Raw genomic sequence first — 18,860 nt, forward strand, 5'->3', positions numbered from 1 at the left:
GAAGAAGATTTAGTGCCCCTTAATTGTCCTGGAAACCTGAAGTGGGTATCTAGGAACAGGCTCAAGGAGGACTCAAATTGAGACGAACATTTGTATTTTGACAAAGGCCGTGCAGTTTTCTGATTTCTGTCCTAGGAACAGGAATGTAATAAATGAGATTGGGGAAACCCTGGCATTTTCTGAATTAGGGTCTAAGTTCCTAGAGACTTTTTGTGCTCTGTAAATTTAAAGGTGAAGGACTGTGCCAGTTTAAAATGAAGTGGTTCTAAACTTTTTTTGGTTGCCTGAGCCCTCTGAGAAATGAGGATGATGGAGGATCCTCTCCCTGGAGAACTATGCATGTGCTCACACAAAGACATTTTGCGTATAATTTCAGAGGATTTATGTCGCCCGATCTGTTGTATGGATCATAGGTTAATGTAGTCGGTACAGCTGGTTTCCTCCCAGATATCCACACTCCACAGCCCCCTTCCTTCTGCCAACTAGAAACCCTATCTTTAGGTATCTCACCCTCCTCCATGTGACCATGCACTTGAGGGGAGACCCTGACCCCAGTCCCAGGAGTGGAGGTGGTGGGGAGGATGATTGGTTTAAGCCAATCATGGTGATCCCGTGTCGTTTGCCGGAGATCCATTCTGGCATGGGTATGTGAGACTTGGCTGGCAAATATGGCAGGAGTGTAATTCTGCTGGGGAAGCTTTGTGTCAAAATTTGATCATGCTTTTTTTTTTAAAAGATTTTATTTATTTATTTGTCAGAGAGAGAGAGAGAGAGAGCACAAGCAGGGGGAGCGGCAGGCAGAGGGAGAAGCAGGCTCCCCATTGAGCGAGGAGCGCGATCTGAGCTGAAGGCAGACGCTTAACCGACTGAGCCACCCAGGCATCCAAAAATTTGATCACTCTTAAAATCAAAACATGCAGTAATATGGAGAGAGGGCTATCTTGATACGCTTTCAGATGTGTTATTGGACTGAGCAAATGAGAGAAAGCAAACAGAACCCTGGGGGATGAATGGAATTGGCCATATTGGTATGGATTCGTGATTCTAAAATATGCACCTGGATGTGCATATGTATGTTCACGTGCAGATGTGCACATATGTGTATTTTGAATGTCTGGGTGTATGTGTGTACATACATGCATCTATTTTCCGCCTCTGACAGGTGAAAGGGCCAAGAAGAAATGATACTCAGGCAACAATGAGCACACCTAGTATCAGATCTCAACACCATTGCCTGCTCTGAAAGGAAAGAAACCTCCCTGCAGAAATTCGAGGGATGGGGCATGGGTCAGGGTGGTATTGGAAGAGCAGGAGGTTGTTATGCTAGTGCTCTAATTAAGCTAGTGCCCTAACTAAGCTAGTGCCCTAACTATGCTAGCGCCCTAACTGTGCTAGCACCCTAAATATGCTAGTGCCCTAACCGTGCTAGTGCCCTAAGTATGCTAGTACCCTAACCGTGCTAGTGCCCTAACCATGCTAGCGCCCTAACCATGCTAGTGCCCTAAGTATGCTAGTGCCCTAACCGTGCTAGTGCCCTAACCGTGCTAGCACCCTAAGTATGCTAGTGCCCTAACCGTGCTAGTGCCCTAACCATGCTAGCACCCTAAGTATGCTAGTGCCCTAAGTATGCTAGTGCCCTAACCGTGCTAGTGCCCTAACTGTGCTAGTGCCCTAACTATGCTAGTACCTAACTAAGCTAGTGCCCTAACTAAGCTATTGCCCAAGCCTTTAACAGGCCATTTCACAATTCAGTTAAGCTGGTTGCTTTTGAACAGTGAGGTTCATGATCAAACTAGGGAATTCCTTGGTCATACATTCATTGTTGCCCCTCCTTTGACATAAATCAGTCACTCGGTCTGCAACAACGCTTTGTGGGATACCATACTGGTACATTAGGCATTCTTATGTCCTTGGATAGTGTGCTTGCAGAGAAGGCAAACCCGTATTTGGGAGTAGGTAGGCATGAATTCCAGGAAACACGAATTGCTATCTCCTCCTCTCCTCCAGAGTGGAAGCGGTCTGTTAGAATTGACCTTCTGCCAAAGGGCTGGCTGATAGCCTTGTAGGCGCTGTAGGGATTGGCATCTATCTCTGCCATTGATTGGTTGGACATTTAGCAGTAGCAAGGGCTCAGGCCTTGGTAAGAGGAAGCCCACGCTGCTGGGTCCATGCACAGCCTCCATCCGTGCCACCTGAGCCATGCCTTTCCTGGCTGCATCGTGCTGGCACTGGGGTAACTGAGAAGAGGAAGCTAGCTGGCATCCACGGGTGAGACATGCATTCTTCCAAGAGTACCTCAAGCACCACTGGATCTCTGATTCGTGCGGCCCGAGGGGCAGGGCAGAGTAGTACCACAGCCTACACTGCTGCTGAGCCTTCCTCTGCTTTGGCTCACATTTCTGCTATTGGCTCTGAACGCAGAGCTCAAAATAGAGGCTTGGGTGCAAGAGGCTTGTTTGTCAGTGTGACCTCAGTAAGTGTGACGGACAAGGTAGATGAGACAGAGGGAAAGCCAATGTGGCAGTCACTGCTCGGGGCAACTGATGTTTAATCGCATCGGATCTTCTAAGAGCCTCGTGAAATGTATCTCAGAACTGTGTGCCCGTGGGACGAAAGGGGTTATCCATCAGTTCCTGTCCATCATTGTTCACTGATCACAGGTGGCCCCACATGCTCTGACCCCAGGTTCTGCATGTCAGCAAGCCCAGAAGTTTCCATCATCCAGAGCACTCTTGGAGTAGGAATCCAGAGATGGATGAGGAAACTTGGTGCAGCTAGAGATGGGGCACTGTCGGGTTGCATCGGTTCGGAAGCTGGCTAGAACCTGGGCTGTACTGGAAAGCCAGATCAGGGAAGGGCGTGGGAGGTGGCGCAACGAGAAATTGGGAGTGGTGTACAAGACTTGTCCCAGGCATACACGCTGCACTCCAAATGGTTGAGTGAGGACAATTCAGGATTTGAGCACAACACACCTTGCTCCACTCTTACCTAGCTGGGATACCTTGGAGTATTTACCTGACCATCCTACAGTTCAGTTTCTCCTCTGCACAAGGATAACAACTCATTTTGCGTTCGGAAGGGTTAGCGGAGGATGATATCTGTTGAATTCCTTGCTTTGGGCCTGGAATAAATGTTAGTGACCTACCCACCTGACCGTCCAGAGCAGTAGATGCGCAGATAACTTTCTCGTCTTATGGGTAGAAGGGAAGGGAAGGAGATGGGAGGTGGGGGATGAGTATCTAGGAAGAAGTTATTGGGCCAAAATGCAGGCTGAAGAACTCACTGTGTGTGTGCACTGCGCAGGGGGCGCAGCAGGGCCAGAGACAGAGTCGAGACCAGGATTAGGTGTGTTCAAGGAAAGAGAAGGAACTTCTCTTCCACTATCTCTCTCTCTCTCTCTCTTTTTTTTTTAAGATTTTATTTATTTATTTGCCAGAGAGCGAGAGCACAAGCAGGGGGAGCGAGAGAGGGAGAAGCAGTCTCCCTGCCGAGCAGGGAGCCCGATGTGGGGGTCGATCCCAGGACCCTGGGATCAGGACCTGAGCCGAAGGCAGGCGCTCAACCCAGTGAACCACCCTGGCGTCCCTGTTTGGCTGTCTCTTAGTTACGTCTTAGAGGTGGAAGTAATAGATAGTACAACTGGGGGAGGCTCTTGAATGCCAGACGCTTAACCGACTGAGCCACCCAGGCATCCAAAAATTTGATCACTCTTAAAATAAAAACATGCAGTAATATGGAGAGAGGGCTAATATGGAGAGAGAGTAATTTGAATTATACTTGGTTGGCAGGAAGGAGGCATAGACAAACTTCCTCAAAGATTGGGAATTAGGGATTCCTGGGTGGCTCAGTTGGTTAAGCGTCTGCCTTCGGCTCAGGTCATGATCCCAGGGTCCTGGGATGGAGCCCCGCGTCGGGCTCCTCGCTCAGTGGGGAACCTGCTTCTCCCTCTCCCTTTGCCTGCCACTTCCCCTGCTTGTGCGTGCTCTCTGTCACTCGCTTTGACAAATAGATAAATAAATAAATAAATACAATCTTAAAAAAAAAAAAAAGATTGGGAATTAACTGCAGGGGCCCCCCGACTTTCTCCTGTCCCTACCACCCAGGCTCATTTAGGCCACTAGGAAGTAACCATTGCCCTGTCCTTCCTGCAGCCTGTGGGAATATTGCAGTGTAGCTTAGTCATTCCAGAAGAGATACTGGAGGAGGGTGGGGATGGACCAGAGTTGGGGGCTAGCTCTAATTACTGTGTTACTTTGAGGGCATAGCTCAGTGCTGATGCGTAGGAGGTACTGAGTAAATATTTGGGGAGAGGATGAATGAATGAATGAATGTGCTGTGTGTATATCTCTTCAGTTTCCTTTTTTGGTGGCATCAGTAGCCTCTGTGGCCCCTTGGGTAAGATACTCGCCCCTGTTATGTGAGCACCAGCTGGGAGGCATCAGTTGGCCTGCTACTCAGCTACCACCGAGGGGAGTTTTTCTTTCTTTCTTTCTTTCTTTCTTTCTTTCTTTCTTTCTTTCTTTCTTTCTTTCTTTCTTTCTTTCTTTTTCTCTCTCTTTTTTAAAAAAATATTTTATTTATTTATTTGAGATAGCGAGAGAGAGAGAGAGCGTGCACGATGGGGTGGGGGAGGAGCAGAGGGAGAGGGAGAAGCAGACTCCCCTCTGAGCTGGGAGCCCGACTTGGGGCTTGATCCCAGGGCCCCAGGATCATGACCTGAGCCGAAGGCAGATGCTTGACCGACTGAGACACCCAGGCGCCCCAGAAGGGAGTTTTCTTAAGCTCTGAGTATCGAGACTCTGGGAAGGGTTTTGAGCTGAGATACATGTTGAATGCATGTGCCTCCATTTTTCTCCCAAGGTCAGAGCCGGCTGTGTTTCAGCTTGTGCTCGTAAAAGTGTTCAGTTCACTGAAAAATAAATGTGGTCGTGTAAATACTCAGAGGGAAGCTTGGCGTTGCCGGTGCCGACAGCCTCTGCCAGGATATCCAGAGCAGGTTGCATTCCATGTGGAAAGAGAGGTAATACCATAACCAACGCTATTTATTTTATATGTAAAAAAGCACTGAGCCCCCCCCAGTTAATGGCCTGCTTTTTCCGGGCAGTCCTAAATACAGCAGAATTTCAGTGCCACCATAGAATTTGAACAGTTTCTTGGAGCTTTATGTAACAGGTTTTGACGTACAGTGGTCATATTTGGGGAGCTAAGCCCGGGGAATGTGCTTTTACTTTCTATAATACCCCCTTGGCTGTACACACGCTTGGCTCTTTGCTCTTCCCCTGAAACAGGAGGATTTGGAGAGTTAACCTGATATTCCCAGGTTGAATGTTTTCTTACTCGTTTATAAAATTTAAGAAACACAGAGTTTTGAAAAGATAGTCCAGCCATTCACGGGCTTTATATTCTCGAAAGCAAAGCGCTCTAAAGAACTTAGTGTCATTTCCCAGGATTTTGCATTTCTCCTCCCTGCTCCTACATGCTCTTTCACTTTCGTTCCCCAGCACGTGAAACACCGTGGCAGCTCGTCCTGCTGCCTTCCCCCCTCTGCGCCCCTCCTCTTTGTCATGGGACATTCCGTTCTTCCCACCAGCCCCAACCTGTTTGCAACTTGGCACACAGGGAGAACAGGACTCATTGCACAGCCTTACCCCCTGGGACGGTCCTAGTTTCAGCTTTTCAGAGAGCAAAGCTTTTGGCCCCACAGCTCTTGGATCTTGAGACAATTGGGAGAAGTAGTAATGCATTTAACTTCAGAGAACAGAGTCTTTGGCACAAAAGGAGGATGCAGCGTATTGTATGATGTCACTTACACAAAGTGTCAAGAATAGGAAAATGTACAGGGACAGAGTTTCGGCTGGTGGTTGCTGAGGACCAGAAGGAGGGACGATATTGGAGGAAAAGAGACCGGGATGGCTAATGGGTATGATGTTTCTTTTGCGGGTGACGAAAATGTTATGAAAATGGTGGTGGCGATGGTTGCACAAGTCTGCGAGTGTGCTCGAAACCATTGAATTGTACAATCTGAATAGACAGAATTGTGGGTGTGAATTGTATCTCAATAAAGCTGTTGTAATGAAATCTGGAGGGCAAAGGTAGTGTCAGGGATCAGAGTTTTAGACTTTGGGCTTTGCAGCTCTGGAGGTGAAGCATTCAAGCTCTTTGGTAGCAAACTCCCTGAATTTTCTAGAAGAATGAAATGCATCCCATCCTCACATGTGTGACCTTTGAGACTCATGGATGGTTCTTGAGCTGAGAACCACATCTGACTCGTGTGTTTCCACATTTTAATGATGAGCAGCTCTGGAATGGAGGAGGTTCTTAGAGGAAAGAAGGAAGTTTTAGATCACACCTACTTTAGCTTGACATAGTTGAGTTGCCTTTTGGAATTTTCCCTTATGTTTCTCATTAGCTGCTTCCTCAGGAACTTATATACTGCAAGAGTATGTGGTAAAGTTTCATTTGAAAAGACAGGAACTCCTTTGCTGACCTATTCTGGCTGTTTCTAATGTTTCTTGGCTCCGTGCTTCCGAGGACCCCATGGGAAATCTTGGCAGAACACCCTGTTTTACGTCAATACGGAGTGCCTCTCTCAGCTTGCCTTTGCATTGAATTTTCTCTTCGTTGTCACTTTTTATGCCCTTCTTCCTTCTTGTCCTAAAGAGAGACCCTCCACTCCTTTCTCTGAGTCCAGGCTTCTTCACCGTGCCATCGATCCCACACTGTCTGCCAAGAGTTTTGCCCCATCATTTCTGTGTACTTCTCTGGCCTCTTTGTCCCTTTCCCCATTGGCTTCTTTTCTCAGCTAGACAGCTGCTCAAAATTCCCATCCTATTTAGAAAGCAGTAATAAATGCACAAAAACCCCAAACTCCAAAACTTTCCTTAGATCCTTATTTCTTCCTCAATATACTATGTGGTTTTTTTTTACCCCCACAGTTAACTTTTTTTTTTTTTTTTTTGCAAAGTCTGTGTATTTTCCTGTTTTCATTGATGTGTCCTTTTGATGAAGAGATTGAGGTTACAAAGTTGGGAGTCCTGTGCTAGCATGAGGTCTAGACATCTACCTAGAGCAGTTAGGGATGGGAGAGAGAGATGAAGTTTCAGCTAGGTGGGAAGCGGATTTTCCAAATGGTTTTCCCAGGCATTGGCTAGAGACCCAACAATCCCAAGTGGACTCTAATTCTGGTTACGAGGCCAGATGCAATGAGAATATGCTTTGGTGTCAGGCCTCGTTGGTTGGTAGGTTTATTTGTTAGGCGCTGGAGGAGGGGGCAGTTTCCTGGAGAAAAAGTATGATCTTTACCTTAGTAAGTAAGCCAGGAGTTCTTTTTTTTTTTTTTTTTTTTTTAAGATTTCATTTATTCATTTGAGAGAGAGAGAAACAGAAAGACAGCACAAGCAGGGGGAGAGGCAGAGGGAGAGGAAGAAGCAGAGTCCCCACTGAGCTGGGAGCCCAGTGTGGGACTCGAACCCAGGACCCTGGGATCATGACCTGAGCCCAAGGCAGACAGTTAACAATCTGAGCCACCCAGGTGCCCCAGGAGTTTTTCCTTCACAGAAAATGCCCCCGCCATAGTTGTTGGGATATATTCGGTTTTGTGCATTTATTTTATTTTGAGTGTTAAGGCTTCTGACCTATAGTCAGATTTAAGGGTCCCTGTGACCTTGAGTGTTTAGTCCAGCCGGGACTGGTGAATCTTCTGGTAAAATGGGAGAAACATCAGGCTGAGATTACCGTCAGGATGAGCCCATCGAGGAATCCATTAATGGACTAAGAGAGTCCCCCCCCCAATTTTTTTGTATTGAAAAGGGAGTGTCACCCCACAGGCCAAGTGTCGCCAAGACAGGATTTTGCAAACAGAAGCCACAGTGACCAGTTTCAAATAGTCACGTGACCATTACTGTCCTGCTGAGTAATTCATGTCAGGTAGGAGATAGGCTTATCAGTTTTATCAGAAGCCCCTTAGGGAAGGGGGGCTAGTTTACAGACATAGCACAGAGCTATCACATAGTAGAAAACTTGATGACATCATGGGTGAAACTGGTGGCGTGCTCCTCCAAATACCATTTAATGAGAACATCAGCTAGTTTTACTGATGGAATGTTTTCCGTCTTAGAATCAGGGGAACGCAAGTGCGGAAAGGTTACAGTGGAATATCTTGGACAAAGTTCATGGCAATATAGCTTTTCAGTTGAGTCTTGATCTCCTGATAGATCTTAGGTCATGTCACAGTAATTCCCGGTAAACAGCTTTATAACCTGCGTTTGTTATCTCAAGATGGCCGGGCATAGGGGTAGAAAAGCTGCACGGAGGATTTAACCCAGGACTTTTACTTCCAGAGCCCAGATTTTATATATAGCTTGGACAGAGGTCAGCAATAATCCTTCTACGAGCTAGTGGAAATAGACCTGTGATGAGAAGTCATTGCAATCAAAGGACTGAATACTGTTATATTATATGTGAAAGCTGACTGCTCACGTCTGTAAAGCTCCATGTATCTGGGCAGGGCCCTTGAGATGGAAGAAGTAGTATTTATCCCATGTAGTTGTAGCGATCATTATGTTAAGAGTTTATGTGCGAGGCTGAGCACCGTGCCTTGCGTATAATAACTTCTCAATAAGTATTAGTTGCTTTTATTATTCTCATGAGCAGCTACTTGTTAATAAGGATGCACCGGCCAAAAACAGCAGTAGCTTGACCTGACAATTTTCAGCGTCCGTGTATCCAACACTTTGTTTATATCCACTGGCACTATGTGTTGCTTAGCTTGTGTTATTCACCAAGGTAGATACTGATATTCCCATTTTAGCGTTGAGGCTTGGATAAATACCTTCTCAAGGTTTTACAGCCAGTGAGCGCTATGCTGGGTCCCTTCCTACTTGGTCTCCTTTTTACAGGGTCATGTGGAGGTGTTTTCCAACGGAACCCTATATAACTTGGTTGGACAAGCACGTCCCCCAGTCCTTCTCACTGCTTTCCAATAATCAAGGCTTGTGAGAATTGCCATCAATAATATTCAATTGAAGTCAATCCAATAAGAATCTCTGGCTTAAAGTTTTATAAAATTAGTCTATCCAGGGATCATTTCAAATCATCTCCTCATAGTTTTGGTGAGCCATTGAAGCCAGCTTAGGGAAATTGCCTCGGTAACAGTGTGTATAAGACATCACAGAGTGTATGTATGTATGTATGTATGTATTTATGTATGTATTTATTTATTTTAATTTTTAAAGATTTTATTTATTTATTTGAGAGAGTGCATGCGAGCACAAGTAGGGGGGAGGGGCAGAGGGAGAGGGAGACAAGCAGACTCCCTGCTGAGCAGGGAGCTGGACACGGGAGGAGGAGGGGGCTTGATCCCAGGACCCTGTGATCATGACCTGAGCAGAAGGCAGACGCTCAACTGACTGAGCCACCCAGGCGCCCCCACAAAGCGTATTTAATTTACACTTTTGATTCACGTTTCTGATCACATAAGTAGGTGGAACATTCCCCTGGTGCAGTAAGGAATTTATATACTTTTTTTTGGTGCTGAGTCTTGGAGATTAACTAATTTACATGTTTCAAGGTGACTGCCCGGAATGATTTCTAGACTTACTACCCGAGACTAGAGAACTCCACGGCTTTTGACAGCCTGACTTATAGCACTGCCTGAAGCAATACTTGTTAATTAAGGTGACAGTGGTTTATCCAGGAGTAGAAAAAGGGAGGGCCTAAGTCTTTCTATAGGACTGTGGAATTTTACCTCAGGGCCCCACAGGATCTGAAATCTTTAGGATTGAAGTATGAGTAGATTTGCATAAAGAACTCTGCTTTGAAATTAAGTTGTTTGCTTTTGTACATTAGCATTCTTTTCTTGGAAAATCACACTTAAATGTTGTGGTTTTCTCGAAGTTATTGGTCTTTGTTTTTTAATCGCCTGTCATGAACCTCGCATCTGGAGTGTCACCAGTGGGAGATGCGCTAAGCCGCGAGAGTACGGGGCAGACCAAAAGGCAGAGCCCACCACGGTCTTTGGCCAGGCTGTGGTTTGCAAAACATGACTCTCAAGAACCATCCAGCCTCCCTGGAAAGAAGGTGACTAGATACTGCAGAAACAACCATGGTGCAGAGGATTATACTGAGCTTTTTCAGGCTGGAGGATTGGAGTGTCAAGGTGAAGGATCCTGCCGTAGCGTTTTGATACAATGGCCATGGTGTCTTTACCTTCTTGTTTCTAGTTGGCAGGGGGCATAAGGATTCCAGAATGTGCCACAGGCCTGGGGAAAGAGCTGCATTTCTTAGTTTTCCTCTGAGATGTCACTGAATTAGAAAGAACTGGAAGGAGGTCAGCATCTACTCCTTTTTTGTTCCAGCAAAGGGCATCCACCAAGGAGGAGGATGGCTCCATCTCCCCATACCCATTTCTTCTAGTTTGCAGTTAACTTCTCAGTGTTGCTTGTTTTGCCCCCTTTTATCATCTGGTGAAGACCTTCTAGGTGTTTCTATCACTAGTGGCATTGTAGGATCACAGGATGCTCTGGAAGCTCAGTGACAGAAGCAGTTGAGAAGGAAATGAAAGGAGTGAAAATGAAGGGATAAAAGAAAGGAAAAAGGGAAAAGTGAGAAATATATTTGGTAGAGAGTGTGGCAGCATGGGTATGGTGGGAGAGACACTGGATAAGTTTTGAGAGATAATTTGATAAAATTCAGTATCCATTTCTTTCTCTTTTTTTAAAAAAAATATTTATTTATTTATTTGAGAGAGAGATAGAGAGAGAGAGAGCACGAGCTCGAGTGTGAGCAGGGGGAGGGGAAGAGGGAGAGGAGAAAGAATCTTAAGTAGACTCCATGCTCAGCACAGAGCCTGATGATCAGGACCTGAGCCGAAACCAAGAGTCTGATGTCCAATCGAATGAGCCACCCAGGTGCCCCTCAGTGTCCATTTCTAATAATTCACTGTATCAGTTTCTTATAGCTGCTGTAACAAATTAGTGCAAGCTTGGTTGCTTAAAACAGTAGAAATCTATTCTGTCACACTTCTGAAGGCCAAAAGTCTGAAATCAAGGTGTGGGCAGGGCAGGCTCCCTCCAGAGACTCTGGGAGAGAATCCTTTCCTTGCCTCATGTAGCTTCTGGGAGCTTCCACATTCCTCAGCACCCCTCAGCCTGTGCCTCCCTTACTCCAGGCTCTGCCTCCATCTTCTCTGGGTGAGTCTAACCTCCCCTTTCATCTTTGTTATAAGGGCACTTCTGATGGCGTGTAGTGCCCAGCTGGATAATCCAAGATAATCTCCTTATCTCAAGATCCTTAATTTAATCACATCTGCAAAATCGTTACTATGGTAACATTCACAGGTGCCAAGGATTAGGATATGGGCACATCTTGGGAACCATTATTAGCCTACTTCACTCACTAAAATGTGAATAGTTATATGCTTCTTCTACCAAACTGAATCTAAACCCAGCATAATTCTTTTAAAGTGGAAGGCTGGAAAGTTTTCTTTTTCTTGTTTTATAAAACTTTTAAGTTTTATTTTAAGAATGCTCCATACCCAATGTGGGGCTTGAACTCACAACCCTGAGATCAAGAGTCACGTGCTCCACCAGCTGAGCCAGCCAGGCTCCCCTGAAAGTCTTTTCTTAAAGTCAGGATCAAGTGAAGATGTCTGCAATGACTCATATTTAATTAAATTTTGAGATGGAAAGCCAATGAACTTACATAAGAGGTGTACGTATTAAAAAGGTGTATGGGGCACTTGGGTGGCTCAGTTGGTTAAGTGTCTGACTCTTGATTTCGGCTCAGGTCATGATCTCAGGGTCCTGGGATCCAGCACTGCATCGGGCTCCCTGCTTAGCGGGGAGCCTGCTTCTCCCCCTCCCTCTGCCTGCCGCTCCCCCTGCTTGTGCTCTCTGTCTGTCAAATAAATGAATAAAATCTTAAAAAAAATAAAAAAAACAAATAAAACAAAACAACAACAGCAATAATAATATAAAAATGAACAAATATTTTGAATAGGCAGTTCGTAGAAAAATACAGGTGTCAGTAGACATATAAAAATGCTGAGCTTTATTAAATATTTTTAAAATGTGACTAAAAACAATGAAGTACTCTTGTTTACTTATCAAATTGACAGAGATGAAAAATTTTGTTTGAATCTGATCAAGCTCTAACTTACAGAGGAGTGTGTGTATCAATAGGGGATATGATTGGCAGAATCCAGTGGGAAACTTTATAGAACAAATGACCAGATTTCTTCGACAAAACAATTTCATGCAGAGGGAGGGGCAGACAGTAAGAAATGGACAGAGAGCTTATAGATGAAGAGAGGTACAAGAAACTTTATCAAGCAATCATAAAACATAGACCTAATTCTGATCCTGATTCAAACACATTATAATTTAAAAATATTTGAGATATTTATGAGACCATTAGAATTTTGAACACTGAGTAGATATTAAGAAATTACTTATTTGTTTACATGTAATAATGCTGTTGTGGTTATGTTTTTTTTTAATAGTTAATTTCTGGGGCTGGGTGGCACAATCAGTTGGTTGTCTGACTCATGGTTTCAGCTCAGGTCATGATCTCAGGGTGGGGTTGAGCCCCATGTCAGGCTCTGCACTCAGCACAGAGTCTGCTTGAGATTCTCTGTCTCTTCCCCTTTGCTCTTTCCCCTCCCCCTGCTCATGCTCTCTCTCTCTCTCAAATAAATAAGTAAATAAAATCTTTTTAAAAAATAGTCAATTTCTTTTGAAGGTATTTGTTAAAATATTTATCGATGATATGATTTAATGTCTGGGAGAGTGGGTGGCTATAGATGAAACAAAATTGGCCATGAGTTGATATTTGTTGAACCTGGGGAATGGGTTCATGTAGATTGATTATAACTGTCTTGTTTACTTTCTCATGTATTTAAGATGTTCCATCATAAAATATTATTAAAGACACAGACAAAAAATACTCGGACATGAATATGAATATGAGTCCAGTTTGGCCCTAGCTTTTTAGCCATCAAGCTAAGGAAGGAAACATGAAGAAAAACATTCACATCATCCACAGGCAAAGACTGATCGGTTATATGGGAGAAGCCAACTCTTCCAATTATTGATGACACACATTTTTTTTCTAAGAGTAAAAAAGGGCATTATGTAAGGTGATGAAACACATCCTTACAGAGAAGAATTTCAGAGGCCTCTTTTTAAGGTGTACATTGCCTCATGGGTCAATGGCATCATGGTAGAATGTAGCTCAACAGGAGAAATGGGGTGAAATTGGGAGAGAGGCAGGATAGATTCTACACTGGTAACACTAAGAAGGATTATATAGATGAAGAACTCTCCTCTGTATTTCTTTGCATCTCTTAGTCTTCATGCAGCTTGGTAGAATCCCGGTTACTCCTCTGTAGTTTTTCTTGGCTAGAAGGGAGGTGATCGCAGTGCTATTAAAAGTGTGACTTTGGACCAGGGAGGAAAAATAATCCACTTCTCCCAAGACAAAAAATGCAACCCTCTTACTCACTATCCCTCTGTTGTAAGTATTAAGGGAGAGTTTTCTGTAATTCGTAGCGATTTAAGAAAATCTTTATATTTTGGAAAATTTCAAACAAATTCAAAGGTACATGGTACAATGAGCCACCATGTATCCATCACTCAGTTTTGACAGGTACCAACTCATGGCTAATCTAATTTCATCTATATCTCCACCCCCCAAATCCCCTCCACCATATTCTTTTGAACAAACCCTACAATCCTATTATTTCCTTTGGAGACATTTCAGTATTTATCTCTAAAATGGGAGTGCTAATTTTAAATCTAAACTATAATTTAGTCCACCATTTTGAAAAGATCAAACACACCGCTAAATTTCTTAGCAACCTGTTGCCATATTTTAAAGCGGTATTTGATTTAACACCCGTATGAGTACGTTTCCTTTCAATAAAGACTCATGAATGAAGCAGCACAGAAATGAGGAAGATGAGCGCAGACAGTGGGGATTCCCCACCTAACCACTGCCCGCCTCCTACCTTCACTCTGGGCCCAGACCACAAATAAAGAGCATTGGCTGTGATTTGCTTTTAGGTTCTTTCAAGAACACAGAGTCAGCGTCAAATTGTTAATATGACAAAACAGAGTTCAGCTCGACCCGGTCTAAAAAAAAAAAAAAAAAGAGCTTCAATCCCATGAAGCTGTAAGAGTCTTTGGAGTGCTTTCATTCTTCGAAAATAGGACCATTTCTGGGTGAGTTGATGGTGCTGCCCTGAACAGGCTGGCTGATTCCCCTTTGACACGTCCAGCAATTCTTTGTGTCTTTCACTGATTCTTCATTTACGTCTCATTCTGTCAAAATGTTCTTGCCTTGACTGCCTTCCATTCTTTTGCTCTTGTTGTTTTCCTGCCTCTCATTCAACTCTCTACTTCTGTTTGTCACCAGATCTGCATATTCCTGCCCCCCTCCCCCCCCCCCCCCCCCCCCCCCGCCAAGCTCCATTCATCTGCCTGAAATCTGTTCCCCCCCACATCTTGTATTTAACACGTCTGCTTTGGAACTCCTGTTCTGCCTTCTCCCCACCGCCCACCCCACTGGGCCTGACTTTCCTCTTTCACTTAATTTCATGTAGATGTGGAAAAGCTAAATTACTACTACTATTACTGCGGCCACCACTATTATGATTACGACTATTACTGCTTATCTTCTGATCTTCTGCACCTCTAATCCAGTAAATTACCAGAGCCTAGGGGTTTTGCCTCCATAAAGTTTAAGCAGCGTATTTATCAGTCAGATGGCTGTGGTCACTGCCTCTTACTTCTTGGGTGTAGCGCTTGTCCCGTGCATGGGTGGGACATGGGGGATGGCCTTGAAGAGCAAGCCATGGATGAGCAGATGGGTTGGGTCGATCGGTTTAGGAAGGGAGCCATTAAAGATATGTTCAGACTACTGTAACCATACAGACGAGGAACATTTATTCTGCGTGTTTTTATGGAAGGCTCCCTGGAGGAGAACATGCTTGAGCTGTGTTAAAGTTGACCAGTAGAGACAGCTGATGGCAGCATTCTAGGGAAAACGCGAGCAAAGACCTGGAAGCTTAAAATGCCAAGGTGTGTAATATGGGTGTGGGTGTGTGTGCGTGTGTACCACACTTTCAGAATATTCTGCAGATATTAGATTCATCTTGTTACATGATTTTTTTTGAAATGTGGACGACATGACCTCCTCAACTGAACAACACAGAGAACTCCTTTTCTTAAATCTGAAATTATATAAAAAACTAATGATGTATGGTGACTAACATAACATAATAAAATAAAATAAAAAAACAAAAAAATAGATTATTATGAAATTATTTAAAAATTTAAAGCTTTGGTCTTTCAGTCGTTGGCTCTCATCTATGCTTTCAGCTTTCTCTCTACTACCATCCTTCACTTTGTCTAAAGTAGACAACTCGCAGTTTCTTTGAATAGACCACAATGCCTTCTCACCACCACTGGGAGCTCATCCTTATTCTGCTTAGAATCTCACTGTTGCATTTCCATGTTCTGGTTGTCAAAATCCTACCCATTATTTTTAAAAAAATGTATAATGGAAACATTTAAATATGGAAAAAGAAGACCTAAGAGTCTAATCAATCCTCATGTACCCTTAAATCCTACCAGTGATCAAAGGACCACCTAAAATACTTCCCCTATGAGATCATTTTCCTTTTTCATTTCCCTCTTCTGCTTTGAACCTCCTGTGTATTCATGATGCGGTATTTGTAGTGTATATCACATCTACTCTGATATTACAGGAACTGGTTTTTCTTATCCCCTGACCCTTTCAAAGCAGAATTTGTAGCTTGATGACCTTTTTGCTCCTTGCAGCGTCTACTTTGGTGAATTATTAACAGTTTCAACTCAAAGATAGAGATAGCCATGTGAGGAGCCTCATTTGGAATTTCTTCCTAGCCACAAAGAACTGATTGGTGGTGGTGGTGGTGGGGGGAAGTACCAGGAACTGGGCGGAAAGTGACCTTGTCATCATAGAGAAAGAAGTGGTGAAAAAGGAGACACGTTACTTTACCTGCACACATATGTTCATAGGAGTTTTATTCATAGTTGCCAAAACTTGGAAGCAGCAAGATGCCTGTCAGTAGATGAACGGATTAATGAACTGTGGCACATTCAATCAATGGAATATTATTCAGTGCTAAAAAGAAATTTGCTATTAAGCTGTGAAAAGACATGGAAGAACCTTAAAGGAATATCACTATGTGAAAGAAGCCAGTTGGTATGATTCCAATTATATGATGTTCTGGAAAAGGCAAAAGTGTGGAGATGGTAAAAAGATATCAGTGGTTGCTAGGGGTTGGGGAGAGGGAAGGAGGAATAGGCAGAGCACAGAGGGGTTTTAGGACAGTGCAAATGCTCCGTGTGAGGCTAAAATGATATCCAGACATGTCTGTATATATCATATATGTCAGTATACATTTGTCCAAACCCATAGAATGTACAATACCGGGAGTGAAGCCCATTGTAAATTATGGGCTTTGGGGGTGATAATGATGCATCAGTAAATTCATCAATTGTAACAAACGCACCACTCTGCTGGGGGATGTTGATAATGGGGAGACTATGCATGTGTGGGGGCCGGGGGGATAGGGGAAATCTCTGTACCTTCCCTTCAGTTTTGCTGTGAACTGAAAACTGCTCTCAAAAAAGAAGTCCTTCATAAAGAAAGATATGATTCGGAGGCCTCACTCCCAGAGATCCTGAGTCTGGGGAGCTGAAATTGTTCCCATGGTCAGTGGGAACCAAGAGAATATGGTTCCAAATCGATGAGATGTTTGAGAAATGTAATTTTAACATTAATAACATAAGAGAGGAAGAAGAGAGGAGGACATCTGAAGAAATAAGTTTCCCATACAGGGAACATTCTGTTTAGCTCATATTTTAAAAAAATAGAAGCACAAACATGGAAGGGAGAAAAGAAACTAGTACGTATTGAGCACCTGTTATATGTGGGACCCTCCTAGATGTCTTCACACATATTGTGCAAGCTGAGCCTCTCAATGACCCAAGTCTCTCATCTCCCATTAGCAGGTGCAGAAACTGGGTTTAAGAAACATTTTGAAGCTCACCGTGTTAGTTAGGGGCACAGCTGGGATTTAAAATGAGGTCTAGGGATGCCTGGGTGGCTCAGTCAGTTGGGCGGCTGCCTTTGGCTCAGGTCATGATCCCAGGGTCTTGGGATCGAGCCCCGCATTGGGCTCCCTGCTCAACGGGGAGTCAGCTTCCTTTTATTTATTTGTCAGAGAGAGCACAAGCAGGGGAAGTGGCAGGTAGAGGGAGAAGCAGGCTCCCCGCTGAGCAAGGAGCCCGACGTGGGACTCAATCCCGGGATCCTAGGATCATGACCTGAGCCGAAGGCAGATGCTTAACCAACTGAGCCACCCAGATGCCCCAGTGTTTTTGTATTCTTTAGGTAAATACCCAGTAGTGCAACTCCTGGATGGTAGGGTAGTTCTATTTTTAGGTTTTTGAGGAACCTTCAATCTGTCTTCCAGATTGGCTGCACCTTTCTGCACCCCCACCAACAGGGACAGGGTGGACCTTTTAAACTAAAATGTCAGAGGCTCAGTAAAGTGCACTGAGTTCACATTCTATGTGAGATGCTGGAATGTGTAAGCTGGAGGTGTGGACCATGACCCGGAAGGAGTGCTCGGGAAGGTCTGGGAGGGTTCTGCGGGGGCGTGTGATAGAAGAGCTAGAAATGGAAGTTTGGGTTCCTGTCTGCAAGAGGGCTAGAACCTTCTAGGCAGAAGCAGCACAAAGATAAAGGCAAGGTCCCAGGAAATCCATCTCCCTCCTTGAAATCAAAACCACCGCCCATTTTAACCTGAGCTGGTCAGCTTTCTTTCTCTAAATGTTATGTCATTCTGCAGAACGTTGGCATGCTCACTGGAGTCTCAGTGGTGGGTGAGATCCAGTGGTTGCGGGGGGCGGACGGAAGCACCTGTGTCCTCTCGCTCTGGCGAAGCCAGCTTTCTCCCTGCACTCCTTCCCCTCGGCCCTGCTCCGTTAGTTGCTTTGCATCTGATCGTCGCAGTTTAATAACATCTAATGACACTCCTCTCCCGATTTCGGTGCCGGCTACCCCTGGGACTTAAGCCTGGATGCAAGTATTAAGGAGAGGGCAGCCAGGTTGCCGGTGACTTGGCTGGAAATCCCATTCACATTGGGAAACAGATTTGGAAATTAAATTTGGCCCCGGAAGCAATGTCATCCTTTTGTAAAGCTGCAGCAATAATCATAAACCCTCATCATCACTTTCCCCCCCCACCCGACCTCCCAGCCAAGCTGACAAATAGTCATCAGCATATCCTCATGATGCCACCTTCTGTTCACCCTGTGGGATTCTCTGGCTGTTTGGGTTGGCACCAGAGCACCATCTTTTCTGTTTTATGTAATAAGGCACATGAGAGAAGCTCTTTGTGCCCAGCCTGTCTGCGTGGGTACTGAGCAAGAGGTCTTGTGTACCCCATCATTTTCGGGACGGTCAAAGCTAGCGAACACTTCTGCGGCCTGGGAAATGTTTGCTAACTCTTGGCAAGGTTTTTGTCTTCTGGTGCCATTTTTGCTCCCGGCCAGGATTATAATGACCCAGCTTTGGTTTAAGATGAATTTTTGCAAATATATGTGTGTGGTGGGGCTACATTTTCAGAGAAAACAAGCACGGGTGTGGCACGGGGCTGATGTAATACAGCGCTGCAAATGCTCAAGCCCACGAGGCTTACCCTCTGCGGATCGTACCAACAAGAGGGCCAAGCTTGTCGAGGTCCGTCGGAGCACACGGGCCTTCTCTCCTTCTGAGAAGGTTGTTACTAGCATGGGACCCAACACAGA

General features: G+C 44.6%; 1 protein-coding gene across 2 annotated transcripts in view; it reads left to right on the forward strand.

Annotated features, from left to right (window-relative positions):
* MAP2K6 (mitogen-activated protein kinase kinase 6) overlaps positions 1-18,860 on the forward strand; it is a 115,498-nt gene that overhangs the window by 49,918 nt on the left and 46,720 nt on the right. The gene's annotated exons all lie outside the window — the stretch shown is intronic.

The sequence above is a fragment of the Phoca vitulina genome, unplaced genomic scaffold, assembly GCF_004348235.1.
Source record: "Phoca vitulina isolate PV1807 unplaced genomic scaffold, GSC_HSeal_1.0 scaffold41, whole genome shotgun sequence".
Taxonomy (NCBI): domain Eukaryota; kingdom Metazoa; phylum Chordata; class Mammalia; order Carnivora; family Phocidae; genus Phoca; species Phoca vitulina.